This window comes from Azolla caroliniana, unplaced genomic scaffold, assembly GCF_043228905.1.
Source record: "Azolla caroliniana isolate FFs.n. ecotype wild unplaced genomic scaffold, voAzoCaro1.0.p SCAF_4, whole genome shotgun sequence".
Lineage (NCBI taxonomy): Eukaryota > Viridiplantae > Streptophyta > Polypodiopsida > Salviniales > Salviniaceae > Azolla > Azolla caroliniana.
In genome coordinates this window covers 13,327,899-13,341,523 of record NW_028230439.1, presented here as the reverse complement: position 1 = coordinate 13,341,523, position 13,625 = coordinate 13,327,899, and positions in this window count along the sequence as shown.

Below are 13,625 nucleotides of genomic sequence, written 5' to 3'. Positions count from 1 at the left end.
GGATAGATATAATTTAGTGCTATTCATACTCTCTTACTCATAAGCATAATTAATCATTATTCGATCTTGCATACTCTCTTACTCGAAGATTTGTTTATGCATTAATATAATTAAGTATTATTCAATTTCTCATACTATCTTACTCTTATTTGAGGGAAATATCTCATCTTAAAACTTAAAATGCATAAATCATTTAGCCCTAAATCCTTCTGGTCCAGAACCCCGGCGGTTCCACCTCACGATCCGCACTAGTTGGCGAATTTTCACAACAATGGTATAGCTGAATAGTTAGTCAGCTATACTGATGCCAACTGGGCCGATGATGCGTCCGATCGTCGATCAACATCAGGGTTCATGTTTTCTCTCAAAAGCGCGGCTATTGCATGGAGCAGCAAGAAGCAACTGATAGACTGTGGCTTTGTCGAGCACCGAAGCTAAGTATCAAGGCGCCGCCGTCGCTACATGTGAAACTATATGGCTTCGGCGGTTGTTGCAAGACTTACGGATCGAAGTTTCGACTCCGATCCCAATTTATAGTGACAATATCAGTAGCATGCAACTAGTCAAGAACCCTGTGTTCCATGCTCGCACAAAGCACATAGAAGTGCATTATCACTTTGTGCGCGAGGGGGCCCTGAGCGGAGAAGTCGAACTTCGATATATTCGAACTGATCGGCAGGTGGCGGACATCTTCACCAAAGTGCTTAGATTGGACAAGTTGCAACACTTTTTGGAGATGCTTGGCTTACAACATCTCGATGTGCCACACTTGAAGAGGAGAACTGGTAGAGAAATAGGAGAAAACCGAAACCGAACAAGATGCCGAATTGACGGAAGAAGTCAATACATCCGATAGAGAAAAAACAAGTGTCAAAGGAGGCAAAGTCAAGAAGGACAGAGCCGACCAAAAGAAAGAGGCCAGGACCAAGACATGGTTGGATGTGGTCAAGGGTCTGAAGACGGATGATGAATCAGAGACAACTGATTCGGTTGAGTGGTTCGACTCGGACGATCCAAATGAAGTGAAGGGCCTTACGAGCAGACACGTTGATTGTAGAGGTCGAGGAGTGGGAGCAAGGCGTGAAGATGCCAGGAGAAGCCGAGGCAAGGAACCGACAGAAGACATGGAACCTCAAGTTGAGCTTGAGGGGGAGTGTTGAGAAGCAAGCTCAACATGAGCCGGATCGGGTGAAGACCGATCGACTAGGCCCAAATTGGATCGAGAACCAAATCCATGCTGTCGCGGTATTCCGCGGGTACGTGTAGGATCTTAGGCGGGACCGCGGGGGTCTTGGACTAGGGAGTAGAGGAGAAAGGGGAGCTTACTAGGACCAAATGGTCGGAACAAGGAGTGCGTAGGGGTAGGCATACAACAATTAGAGGGTGCTTAAGCTAAACAATAGAAAGTAGGCAACAAACACTAATGAGAGAGAGAGAGAGAGATGTTTTGATTCAAAGAGGGTGGTGGTCTTAGGCAAACTAGTTTCACTCCATAGTGGAGCACTTCAGTGCAAAGACCATTACAACAAGAGAATGTGATTAATAAAGGGGTGGGAAGGAAGAGGGAGTGAGAGAAAAGGAGTGGGGAGGATTTGATTTGTGTAGTAGATGAGATATAATAGGATGTGGTGATGAGAGAGAGAGAGAGAGAGAAATGTGTGTATGAAAGTGATAGGCAGTGAGAGAGGAATGAGTATAATGATGGTGAGGGGGGAGTTCTTAATGTGATGAAAAAGGGGGATTTAGGATGGCGGTATAATATTAAGTGGGGGATGTGGGTGAATTATTTGAAAACTTAGTGTTAAATGGGGGATTTGGGTGGATTGTTTGAAAATTAGTCTTAAGTGGGGGATTTGGGTGGATTGTTTGAAAATTTAGGCGTAAGTGGGGGATTTGGGTGGATTGTTTGAAAACTTAGTTTTAAGTGGGGGATTTCAATGAATTTTTTGAAAACTTAGTCTTAACTAGGAGGGCATGTATGGACTTCGATTTTGTCCAACATATGAAGGGGTGTGAGATGCTAGTAAGTGACGTGGAAAACGCGGAATAATCTCCGGTGACAACCGAAGGGTAAATCACTTGATAACAATCGAACACAGAAGAAATGGGAATGGAGGTAAGTGCACGAACAAGAAAAAGAGAATACACAGGATATTAACGTGGAAAACCCTGAGAGGGAAAAACCACAGGAGTCCACAGACTCCAAACTATCACTATGTAAAGTAATACAACAGGGAGCACTGAGGAAACGACCTCTTGCTCACAATCTTCGCCTCGCGACGGTTACAACAGAGACACGATCACTGTATGTCGCTCTCTCTCTCTCTCTCTCTCTCTCTCTCTCTCTCTCTCTTTACGCACTGTACAGGAGTTACACCAATAACTCTATCATCATCATTATTAAGTTTGCCCTAGGTCATATTTATACTAATATAACTTTCGGGTTATTTACAAATATAGCCCTGGTGGGTTCTCTGGAACATATTTACATATATGTCCCTTCCATCCGATTAGAGGTTCTCACCGGGCCTGCAACATTCGGTTCTCATCGGGTCTTCCGTTGTCGAGTACTCGTCATCCGGTTCTCATCGGGTCTTCCGTTGCCGGGTATTCGGCCGTGTTGCTCATCAACATTGTTCTTCTCACTTCCCATTCGGAGGGACTTGTTTCCTAACAAACTCCCCCTTCACTCCGGCATGGGATGTCTTACTAGTCCGATCCGCTTCCGGCATGCATCCAACTTGTCGGGTATCAGTACTTTGGTCAACATATTTGACCCGTTCTCGGTCGTGTGGATCTTCGTTAGCGCGAACTCTCGATCTTCTACTCGCTCCCGGATCCAGTGATACCTACGCTGGATGTGCTTCGTCTTGGAATGGTACACTAAGTTCTTAGCAAGGTGGATGGCACTTTGACTATCGCAATAGAGCCGGTATTCATCTTGCTGGATACCGAGCTCACCGATGAAGTCCTTCATCCATAATATTTCCTTGCCGGCTTCCACAACCGCCATGTACTCCGCCTCCGTGGTTGACAACGCAACCGTCTTCTGCAGCTTCGACTGCCACGAAACAGCTCCCCCTGCATATGTCATTATATACCCGGATGTAGACCGGCTGGTATCCACATCAGCTGACATGTCCGAATCGGTAAAACTGTCAAGTTGAGGTTTATCGGAGCCGAATCGGAGACACAAATTCGAAGTGCCCTTCAAGTGCCAGAGTATCCATTTGACCGCGTTCTAGCGCTCGTTGCCGGGATTGCTCATAAACCGGCTCACCACTCCGACTGCGTATCCAATATCCGGTCGAGTACACACCATTGCGTACATTAAGCTCCCAACGGTAGAGGCATATGGCACCTTTATCATATCCGTCTTCTCTGCTTTCGTCTTCGGACTTTGCTTATCGGATAGTCTGCAGTTTGCTGGGAGTGTCGATCTGATCGGTTTTGCTTCTAACATGTTGAACCACTGAAGCACCTTTGTCACGTATTTCTCTTGTGACAGCCACAATTGCTTCGTTGGCCGGTCCCGGATGATATGCATCCCCAACATCTGTCTTGCCGGACCCAAGTCTTTCATTGCGAAAGTTCGGTTGAGAGCTTTCTTCAGCATCCGTATTTTGGCTTGGTCCCGTCCAATGATCAACATGTCGTCCACGTATAGAAGGAGTATCAGGAAGTCGCCTCCTTCGAACTTCTTCACAAACACACAGTGATCGGCCTGCGTCTTGTGGTACCCTTAATCGGTCATGAAGGAGTCGAACTTCCGGTACCATTGTCGGGGAGCCTGCTTCACTCCGTACAGGCTCTTCTTCAACCGGCAAACCAGGTGCTCCTTCCCTTTCTCCACGAATCCTTCCGGTTGCTGCATGTAGAACTCCTCTTCGAGGTCACCGTGAAGGAATGTCGTCTTCACGTCTAGTTGCTCTACCTCGAGGTCCATGCTTGCCGCTATACTCAGCACCGTCCGGATGGAGGTCATCTTTACTACTGGGGCAAATATCTCGTCGAAGTCCACGCCCTTCTTCTGCTAGAACCCCTTCATCACGATCCTGGCTTTGTATCTCGGGGGGTTGTCAGCATCTCTTGGTTTCAACTTGTACACCCACTTGTTTCGGAGTGCCCGCTTTCCTTTCGGCAACTCCACCAATACGTACGTATGGTTCTCATGCAGGGAATCCATCTCATCCTACATGGCACTTAACCATTTGCGGCTATGGGCGTCACTTTTAGCTTCCTCGAAGCTTTCTAGCTCCCCCTCATCGGTTAGCAGCACATGCTCTGCATTTGGAAATCTCTGGGGGGCCCTTCTCTCTCTGAGAGGATATCTCCGTCTTTGACTTTCGACAACCGGCTCCTCTATTTGTTCTTCATCCGAATCCGATTCAAGGTCTTGGCCGGTTCCGGTTTCACCTATTCCTTCTTCTTCGACCTGTCTTGTCTCCTTACCGTCACCGGCTGGTTCATCGAGTGCTAACTGGTCTCTTGCCGGTTGGGTCTGCTCATCGTAGAATCGATCCTTACTGGTCGACTCAGAGTTCATTATCTTCTTCTCCGACTCCCAGTCGGCGCGCGTCTTGTCCTCCATGAAGATAATATCTCGACTCCGGAATACCTTCTTGTCAGCCAGGTCCCACACTCGGTAGCCGAACTCATCGTAACCGTAACTGAGGAATATGCATGGCCGGGTCTTCGGATCTAATTCTCATCTCCGGTCCTTAGCTACATGCACATACACAAGACACCCGAATACCTTCAGATGCCGGTAGGACACTTCCTTACTGGTCCAGACTCTCTGTGGCGTGTCTCTATCCAAGGGTACTGAGGGTGATCTGTTTATCACATATGTCGCCTTCGACAGTGCCTCAACCCAAAACTTCTTGGGTAGATTTGCATGTGCCAACATACTCCGGACCCTCTCCATTATGGTCTGGTTCATCCTCTCGGCCAGACCATTTAGTTCCGGCGTCTTCGGCATGGTAAATTCGAGCCGGATTCCCTTCAAGCGGCAGTACACCTCGAACTGCCCCCGGTATTCTCCTCCGTTATCTACTCGAACCGCCTTCAGCTTCCGACCGGTTTCTCTTTCCACTCTCGCGTGGAGTTCGTTGAAGATGGATAACACCTGATCCTTCGTCTTCAACGGTGTGGCCCACAGCTTCCGGCTGTGGTCATCTATGAACGTCACGAAGTACTGCGATTCGGCATGTGACTTCATGTCCACTTGACACACATCAGTATGCACCAACTCCGGTGGTGCATTACGTCTCATCGGTGGCCTTGGTCGGAAGGAGGTCCGGTTTTGCTTACTGGCTAGACAATAAGTGCACTTCTCCAAGTGCACATTCTTTATTGGAATGAGGTTGTCGTCTGCTCTTCATCCCCTTCTCACTCATGTGACACAACCTCTTGTGCCACAACTCACCGGTAGTGTCGGAAGCCACATTCACTTCTTCTGGGCATAACCGAGCATTCATCAGGTACAACGTGTTGACCTTTCGGGCCTGAGCCACTATCAGGCTCCCTTTGCTGAATTTCATGACTCCATTCCAGATGCTACCCGTGTAGCCTTCATCATCTAGCCAACCGGCTGATATCAGGTTTAGTCGAACCTCTGGAACGTGTCGGCCATCCTTCAGCAGCAGCTTGCATCCGGTTGGTGTTGTCAACCACACGTCTCCTATGCCAACAATTCGGCATGTACCTTCATTCCCCATCCGGACACAACCGTGATCACCGACTGTGTAGGATGAGAAGTATTTACGGTCCGGGGTAAGGTGGAACGACGCTCCGGAATCAACAACCCACGTTGTCTCGTCGCCGGCAAGGTTCAACTCACTCTCCTCGGTGATGAGCATAAACTCTTCCTCACTTGCCACGATTGCCGTCGTTCCCTTCTGGTCCGTTCCCCTCCGGTCTTTACCATTCCGGTCCGGTGTCCACTTCGAATCAGTATCGTCGGTTTCCTTGTCTTTTCGGAAGTGCCGAGAGTTCTTTTGGAAGTGTCTCGGCTTGCCGCAATAGAAGCAGGTAGCCCTCCCCATTGACTTTGATCGTGTCCCCAACTTCTCCCTGTTCTGGGGACTACGGTTCCTTTGTCTTCCGCGTTCCGATTCGGTAAGGAGCGCTTTGGAGTCAGAGCTCGTATCCTTATCTTTCCGACGCACCTCCTCATCTAGCAAGCTCGACTTCACTCTTGCTAGGGATAACCGTTTCCCTTCCGGCCCGGCGTTGCCCAAAGTGACAACCAACGTCTCCCAGCTATCTGGGAGGGAACCAAGTAGGAGTAGTGCTAGTACCTCATCGGTGAGAGGTACTTCCAATGATGTTGCCTGGTGGATCAGCCCCTGGAAGGCATTCATGTGCTCCGCCATGCTGGAGCCATCTTGGTACCGGAGTCTTACTAGCTTCCGAAATACCGAAACTTGATGAACAACATTTTTGTTCTGAAACATAATGCTGATCTTCTCCCAGAGCTCATGAACCTTGCTCTCTTCATTGAAGTTGTTGTATAGACTCATGTCAATGAAGCACCATATGTACGCCGTTGTCTTCATGTGCATCACCTCCCATATCGTGGCATCAATTTTGTCCGGTCTCTTGTTCTCGAACTGAATCGGCAACCAAAGATCTTTAACCACGAGCATGTCCCTCATCTTCGACTTCCACACGGAATAGTTGGAGCCGGTGAGTTTGAACATGCCTCCCAACGAATCGTCCATTTTTCTGTGTTGGTTTTGGTCTGATACCAATTTGACGTGGAAAACGCGGAATAATCTCCGGTGACAACCGAAGGGTAAATCACTTGATAACAATCGAACACAGAAGAAATGGGAATGGAGGTAAGTGCACGAACAAGAAAAAGAGAATACACAGGATATTAACGTGGAAAACCCTGAGAGGGAAAAACCACAGGAGTCCACAGACTCCAAACTATCACTATGTAAAGTAATACAACAGGGAGCACTGAGGAAACGACCTCTTGCTCACAATCTTCGCCTCGCGACGGTTACAACAGAGACACGATCACTGTATGTCGCTCTCTCTCTCTCTCTCTCTCTCTCTCTCTCTCTTTACGCACTATACAGGAGTTACACCAATAACTCTATCATCATCATTATTAAGTTTGCCCTAGGTCATATTTATACTAATATGACTTTCGGGCTATTTACAAATATAGCCCTAGTGGGCTCTCTGGAACATATTTACATATATGTCCCTTCCATCCGATGAGAGGTTCTCACCGGGCCTACAACATCCGGTTCTCACCGGGTCTACCTTGCCGGGTACTCGTCATCCGGTTCTCACCGGGTCTTTCGTTGCCGAGTACTCGTCATCCGGTTCTCATCAGGTCTTCCGTTGCCGGGTACTCGTCATCCGGTTTCGGCCTCGACTGAGTTGCTCATCAACACTGTTCTTCTCACTTCCCATTCGGAGGGACCTGTTTCCTAACAGTAAGCTCGGGATCTAACATTAAGCCATTATAGAGATTTTTTAGAAAACTATGAATGCCTAGTTTTGGGGTATGTTTGGTGTATCTAAGTTTAAAGATTGTGGGGTTAAGGGAAGTAGTAGTTTTGGGTTGATATAGGAGTGTTTTTCTAAGATTAAAAGGTATTTGCTTATAGCATTTTAGTATAAAGGACGGAGGGTAACCACGGTTAACTAGTCTATTGAAAAAAAGTTTTTTCATTTGGTAGAAACCTAATGGGGTGCTTTCCCTAATGAGATATCTCCTCACTTCATTAGTGATAAAGTGTTGTTTTGTATGGGAAGGATGATCCGATGAAAAAGGCAAGTATTGGTATGAATTGAAAGGTTTTTGAAAACAATTGAATGAAAAAGATGAGTTTTCGAGGTTGATCCATATGTCTAAAAAAGGTAGCCTAAAGGGGGAAGTTTGAATAGTAAGCTTGATGGAGTTATTTGTGTGTAAAGGGTAAAAGTTAAGATATTCTAAAAGTTGAGATTTGGTGCCTGTCCAGACCTCAAATGCATCATCAATATAACGGGTGAAGTAGAAGAGATGGAGGGGCGATGGTTGTAAGTTTTTGAGATATACTAAAAAGAGGCATGCATATACTACTGAAAAGTTGCTACCCATGCACGGCCGTACCTTTTATTTGTTGGTAAACTACGCCATCGAAAGTGAGAGTGATATTAAAAAACAAGGGCACTAAGGGTATAGATGAGATTAGTTTTCGAAGGGGAAAAGTGGGGGCCCGGGGGTGATTAGACTACATAGGGCTTGGAGTCCTAGCTTAGGGGGGATACTAGGATAGAGAGATTCAATGTCAAACGTGAATAAGAAACTATTAGATGGTGGGTGTAGGTTTTCTAGTGATTAGATTAGTGTGTGAGAGTCTTTTAGATACTGTGGTTGGAGAAGGAGGATTGGTAGAAGTTGGTGGTGTAACCACTTCAATGTTTGTTCAAATAAGGAGTTATTATATGAACAAATGGGTCAAAAACCCATAGGTGTTCTATGGCTTTGGTAGAATTTGAGAGGTGTTCTATGGCTTTGGTGTAATATGTGTCTTTATCTAGAACACATACTCCCATATTTTTATCGGTTGGGAGGATGATAATGTGTTTGTTGTGTTGGAGGCTTTTAAAGGCTCTAGAGAGGTGGTATGGGATTCTAGTGTTTATGGGCTTAGTGTTGTGTGCTATTTGGTTAAGGATGTGTTGGTGTTTTTCTATTATGGAGACTAGGGGTGGATATTCTATGGGTGGCATCCAACTACGGTTAGGTAGTTTGAAGGGGTTGAGAGGAAGTGAAGGTGTATTTCTAAAAAAATGTTTTAGCTTGAGGGATCTAGAGAGATGGGTGAATTCTTTTAGGATATTGTTGGGGGAGGGAGTTGGGGATGGTTGGATATACTTAAGGCCTAGGTTCAGCAATCGTGTTTCATTTTTAGTGAGGTTATGGATTTTACTATCAATTACTTGTGTACTAGTAAGAGGTTTCCAGAAGTTGGTTCTAGGTTTTCTATTTCAGGATTTGGGGTGTGGAAGGAAGGGAAATAGTTTCTGTTTTCCACCAAACCACATATATGTGTCTTGGGTGGAGGGGGAGCTATTAAGTAGGTAGAGTAAACGTTGGCTAGGGTGTATGACATGTCTAAATCGTTTGTTAACGCGTTTAGCACACTTGGCTAACCGTTTTTTGGTCTACTAGGTTGTGGGTCTCCTAATGGTTTTGGGGGAGGACAAGGTTTTGATGTATTTTTATAGTGTTTATAGTTTTTATGTGAGGGAGTGTTAGAATAAAATTTGGGGGTTTTTGTGTTAGGAAGAAAGGGGGGGAGGGGGGGTTAGTGTAATATGGATATAAATCTCCTCCTCTAGGTCACCATGGAGGAATGTCATTTTGACATCTAGCCGCATCAGCTCCAAATCTTCGATTGCCACGGCGTTGAGCAAGAAGTGAAGGGTCGGTCATTTTCACCACTTGTGAAAAGATTTCGTCGAAATCAATCGCTATATAGCCTTGAATTTTGGGGTGGCCAAATCAGATGTCTCTTTTAGTCTATAGACCACTTGCACGGAAGAGCACATTGATTTTTCGGAAGGTTAACCAGGTCCCAAGTCTTATTGTGCCCAATGGAGTTCATCTTTGACTTCATGCCCAGATGCCATCTTGCTCAATCGGTTGATGTTGATGTTTCTTTGTATGATGTCGGTTCACCATCGTGCATGAAGAATATTCTTCTTCGTATGACTAGGCCAACCTGATCGGGTGTCTGGGTCGGATGGTCTAGAGCCGAAACATTCAGTTGTGCCAAAAACCTGTTCTCGTTCCGAAGTGGAAGGATCACGCATTCCACTTTTAGATTCCTTTCACAAGTGTGCAAATTTATGGAATATATAGAAACTTGTTACACCAGTGTCACATGTGCGTCAACCCATATAGAATTTGCTAAATTATTAATATTTAACAAGTTCCAAAGTAAAAAACATGTATTTCTTTTAACATTGTTAAAGTTGATGATCTCCAAATACGAAACTGATTTAAAATTATATCATATGACAATTCTTTATTCAATTGACAATAGTTAAACTTTCAGATTGTATGATGCAATTTGCAAAGTTGGTTAAAATGTTGAGAAAATCATGATCTTTGGACATATAACGTAGTTAAATTACAAACTATGAACATGGTCTATACAACAATTGATCTCCAGGTTTAACCATCGTGCAGAGGTGTAGGGAGAAGAAATGGAATTGATAGCTATAGTTAGTGATTATGTGTTATGCACTCTAATACTTACTGAATGTTGCCCGACATACACACCCATGAGAGAGTTTCCCCAATACACACCCATGAGAGAGTTTCCCCAATACACACCTATGAGAGAGGACATCCATACACACGTATCACATATAGGATACATTTGGACACTCAGTATGGTCACACACCCAAAAGTAAGGTGGGTCCAAATTGTAGAACATATTCGATGATCAAAAGTGAATCTTAGATTAAAATGATTATAACAAATACATCGATTAAAACATATAGCTTGGTAGAGCTTAGTAATGTTATAACGTCGATAGCAACAACACAAATGTAACAATATAAACATCGGTAGACATATTTAAAGAAACAATGTAAACATGGAATCAAACTTTACAATGTTTTTTATAAAATACAAAATTCATTACATTGCGAGAGGCAACGTGAAACCATTCCGTATTCGCGATATGCTTTGACCCTAACTCCTCATCTTGATTTGGGCACTCCCATCTCTGCATATTAATGAACCACACTTGTGCCTCGTCCTTCTCTAATGCAAGTGTATTCTAAAATAGTTTCAAGGTGCATGCATATGTTGTACCTATCACAAAAATAATAAGATCATAGCTTCAATTAGTCTAAGAAAATACCGGTGCTAGAAAACAAATCTAAAATCCAATCTCCTTCATTAAAGAACATTTCGGTAAGGTGCATCATAAGTCATTGGAGCTTTTGGTAAGGATTGATTAGGCCACATTCAGTCGTTGCGATTTTCGCGTAAATGTTGTGTACACTAACAAATTTGAACCTCTAACCTGATTTGAATGTTCCTTAATCCTTTGCTTCTTTATTTCATCATAATAACCAACAATTATATATTCAATAGAATTGACAAACCGAAAGGTCAGTCCTCTATTAATGTTGGTTTTGATCCTATAAATTACAAAAAGAAACCAAAAGACACAGATTCCAATAGTAGTTACATAAACTAACAATAATTGAAATGCAACCAAAATTGAATTAGTCTTTGTATAAGCCTTACCAAGCAAGGTTCTCTACACCATGACAACGAGATCTCAAAGCTTGAGCAACAAAATATTCTTGGTGCATACTATGAAAGACCATTATTCTCCACAAACTCGATGTGGTCAACTCCACGGAATCCTTCACCATTTTCTCCAATTGTTTGAACCTAAATGGTCTATCATTGTAAGAAGATCCAACCATACAGAAGCCATATGTAATATCTGCAATGAGTAATGTGTACTCCTTCTTCGACAACTTTTGGATCATCTCCACGACATCACCGCAATACACATTATAATACAATTCTTGGGTGATATCCTTTTTGTGGCTAAAATTCTTGAATGTTCCATCATTGGATAGTGCCTTGTATGAATAAAATATTTCGATAGCATCTTGTATTAAGGCGTAATCGGATACTCTTTTGTCACTTGTGCCCATATTAAGTAACCAAGTTGCTTCATCATCACCTCCTGAATTTTCATATACACCGTGTGACTAGAAAAGAATAAACAACCATTAGCACTTAATATGAACTCAAAGAAGACAAAACATGCATTCAAAACAAAAGTACTAGGCTTACTTGTTGAACTCTGTGACCATTTATTCTAGGCTTACCTCTTTCGCCACGATTCTATGTTGGGAAAACAGGTCCCTCTAGATGGGAAGAGTACGAGCTGAATCAGATGGAACCAATGGGCAATTCGGCCGAGGGCAAAATCGAAAATTGATTATATATCTGATTCGGGAGACTATTTGTAAATAGTCTAAATGTGCCCCATCTAGGCTATATATGTAAATAGCCAGAAAGTTGTATAAGTCTAAATACAACTAGGGAAAACTTTATGTGGTGGTGTATCGTTAGTATAGTTGAGATAGTTGAAAAATTACCGACGAGGTTGTTGCCTCTAAAAATGTGATAGAGAGAGAGTGTGAGAGTAGTAACTCTACCGCCGTATGTTAGACGAAGACGAGCTCAAGGTTGTTGCCTCCGAGTCTCCCTGTACTCCTCTTTGTACACATAGTGATTTATTTTCTTGGGGTTTGTGGACCCCTGTGGTTTTTCCCCTTTTGGGTTTTCCACGTAAAACATCTGGTGTCTCTGTGTTCACTTGTTTCGTGTACTTTCAAGATTTTGTGTTTCTTCGTGTATTGTCATTGTCGATTCGATGCACCTGAATATACGTACGAGTAATCGGTTGTGGCCAGTTCCGATCCTAACAAATTGGTATCAGAGCAATGGATGGACATCTCGGTGGAATGTTCAAGTTAATCAACTCCAACTATTTAGTGTGGAAGTCGAAGATGCAGTATATGCTCGTGTGCAAAGACTTGTGGTTGTTGTTGCAATACGACAAGACGAAGCCAAACAAAATCGATGCATCGACTTGGGAAGTCATGCATCTGAAGTCGGCTGCATATATAATGTGTTTTATAGAAATGAGTCTATAAAACAACTTTGATTAAGAGAGGAGTGTCAACGTCCTCTGGAAGAAGATTGTCATAATGCTTGAGAACAAGAACGTCATGAATAGAGTCTCAGTTTTCAGAAAAATTGTGAGACGCCAATATCAAGACGGCTCCAGCATGGCGGAGCATATTAATGCCTTCCAAGGACTGATGAATCAAACCACCTCTCTAGAAGTACCTCTTGCCGGTTGTTGGCATAAAAGGCCGACTCCTTCCACCTTATATACATCCGAGTGTGAACTCGACAATAAGTTAGGGCTTAGTATATAAGAGAATACCTAACATTGTAATGGATGACGAAAAAAGACGATTGTAATCTCTGAGAGAGAAAAACACGTTGTGCAGAAATAAGAAGCTTTCCATTAAAACTTGTAACTGTGTTAGTCTCAATTTGCCCTTTCTACTTTCTGTTTACGTTGTTTGTTGTTCATAGCCATAAGATCCAAACACACACTTCCGCATAACCATCGAACATTAACCGAATATTACAACACCCAGGATATTACGACAGACAGAGTTTTATCAACCGGGTCTCGACTACGTCAATTACACGGATGCAGGCGAACCAAGCACGTATGACGAAGGTATGACCGCACCGGACACCGAAACATGGCTGCAAGCCATGAAATCCGAAATGGACTCGATTCATCAGAATCAGACATGGGAGCTGGTCGACCTACCAACAAGACGAAAGCCGCTACCTTGCAAGTGGGTATTCCGATACAAATATGTATCTAATTCAGAGAAACCCAAGTATAAAGCTCGACTTGTCGCGAAAGGGTTCAAACAAGAACATGGGGTCGACTACGACGAGATATTTTCATTAGTAGTCAAGATGATCACCCTCCGACTCCTACTAGGAGTTGTGGCGACAAAGGAGCTAGAGCTAGAG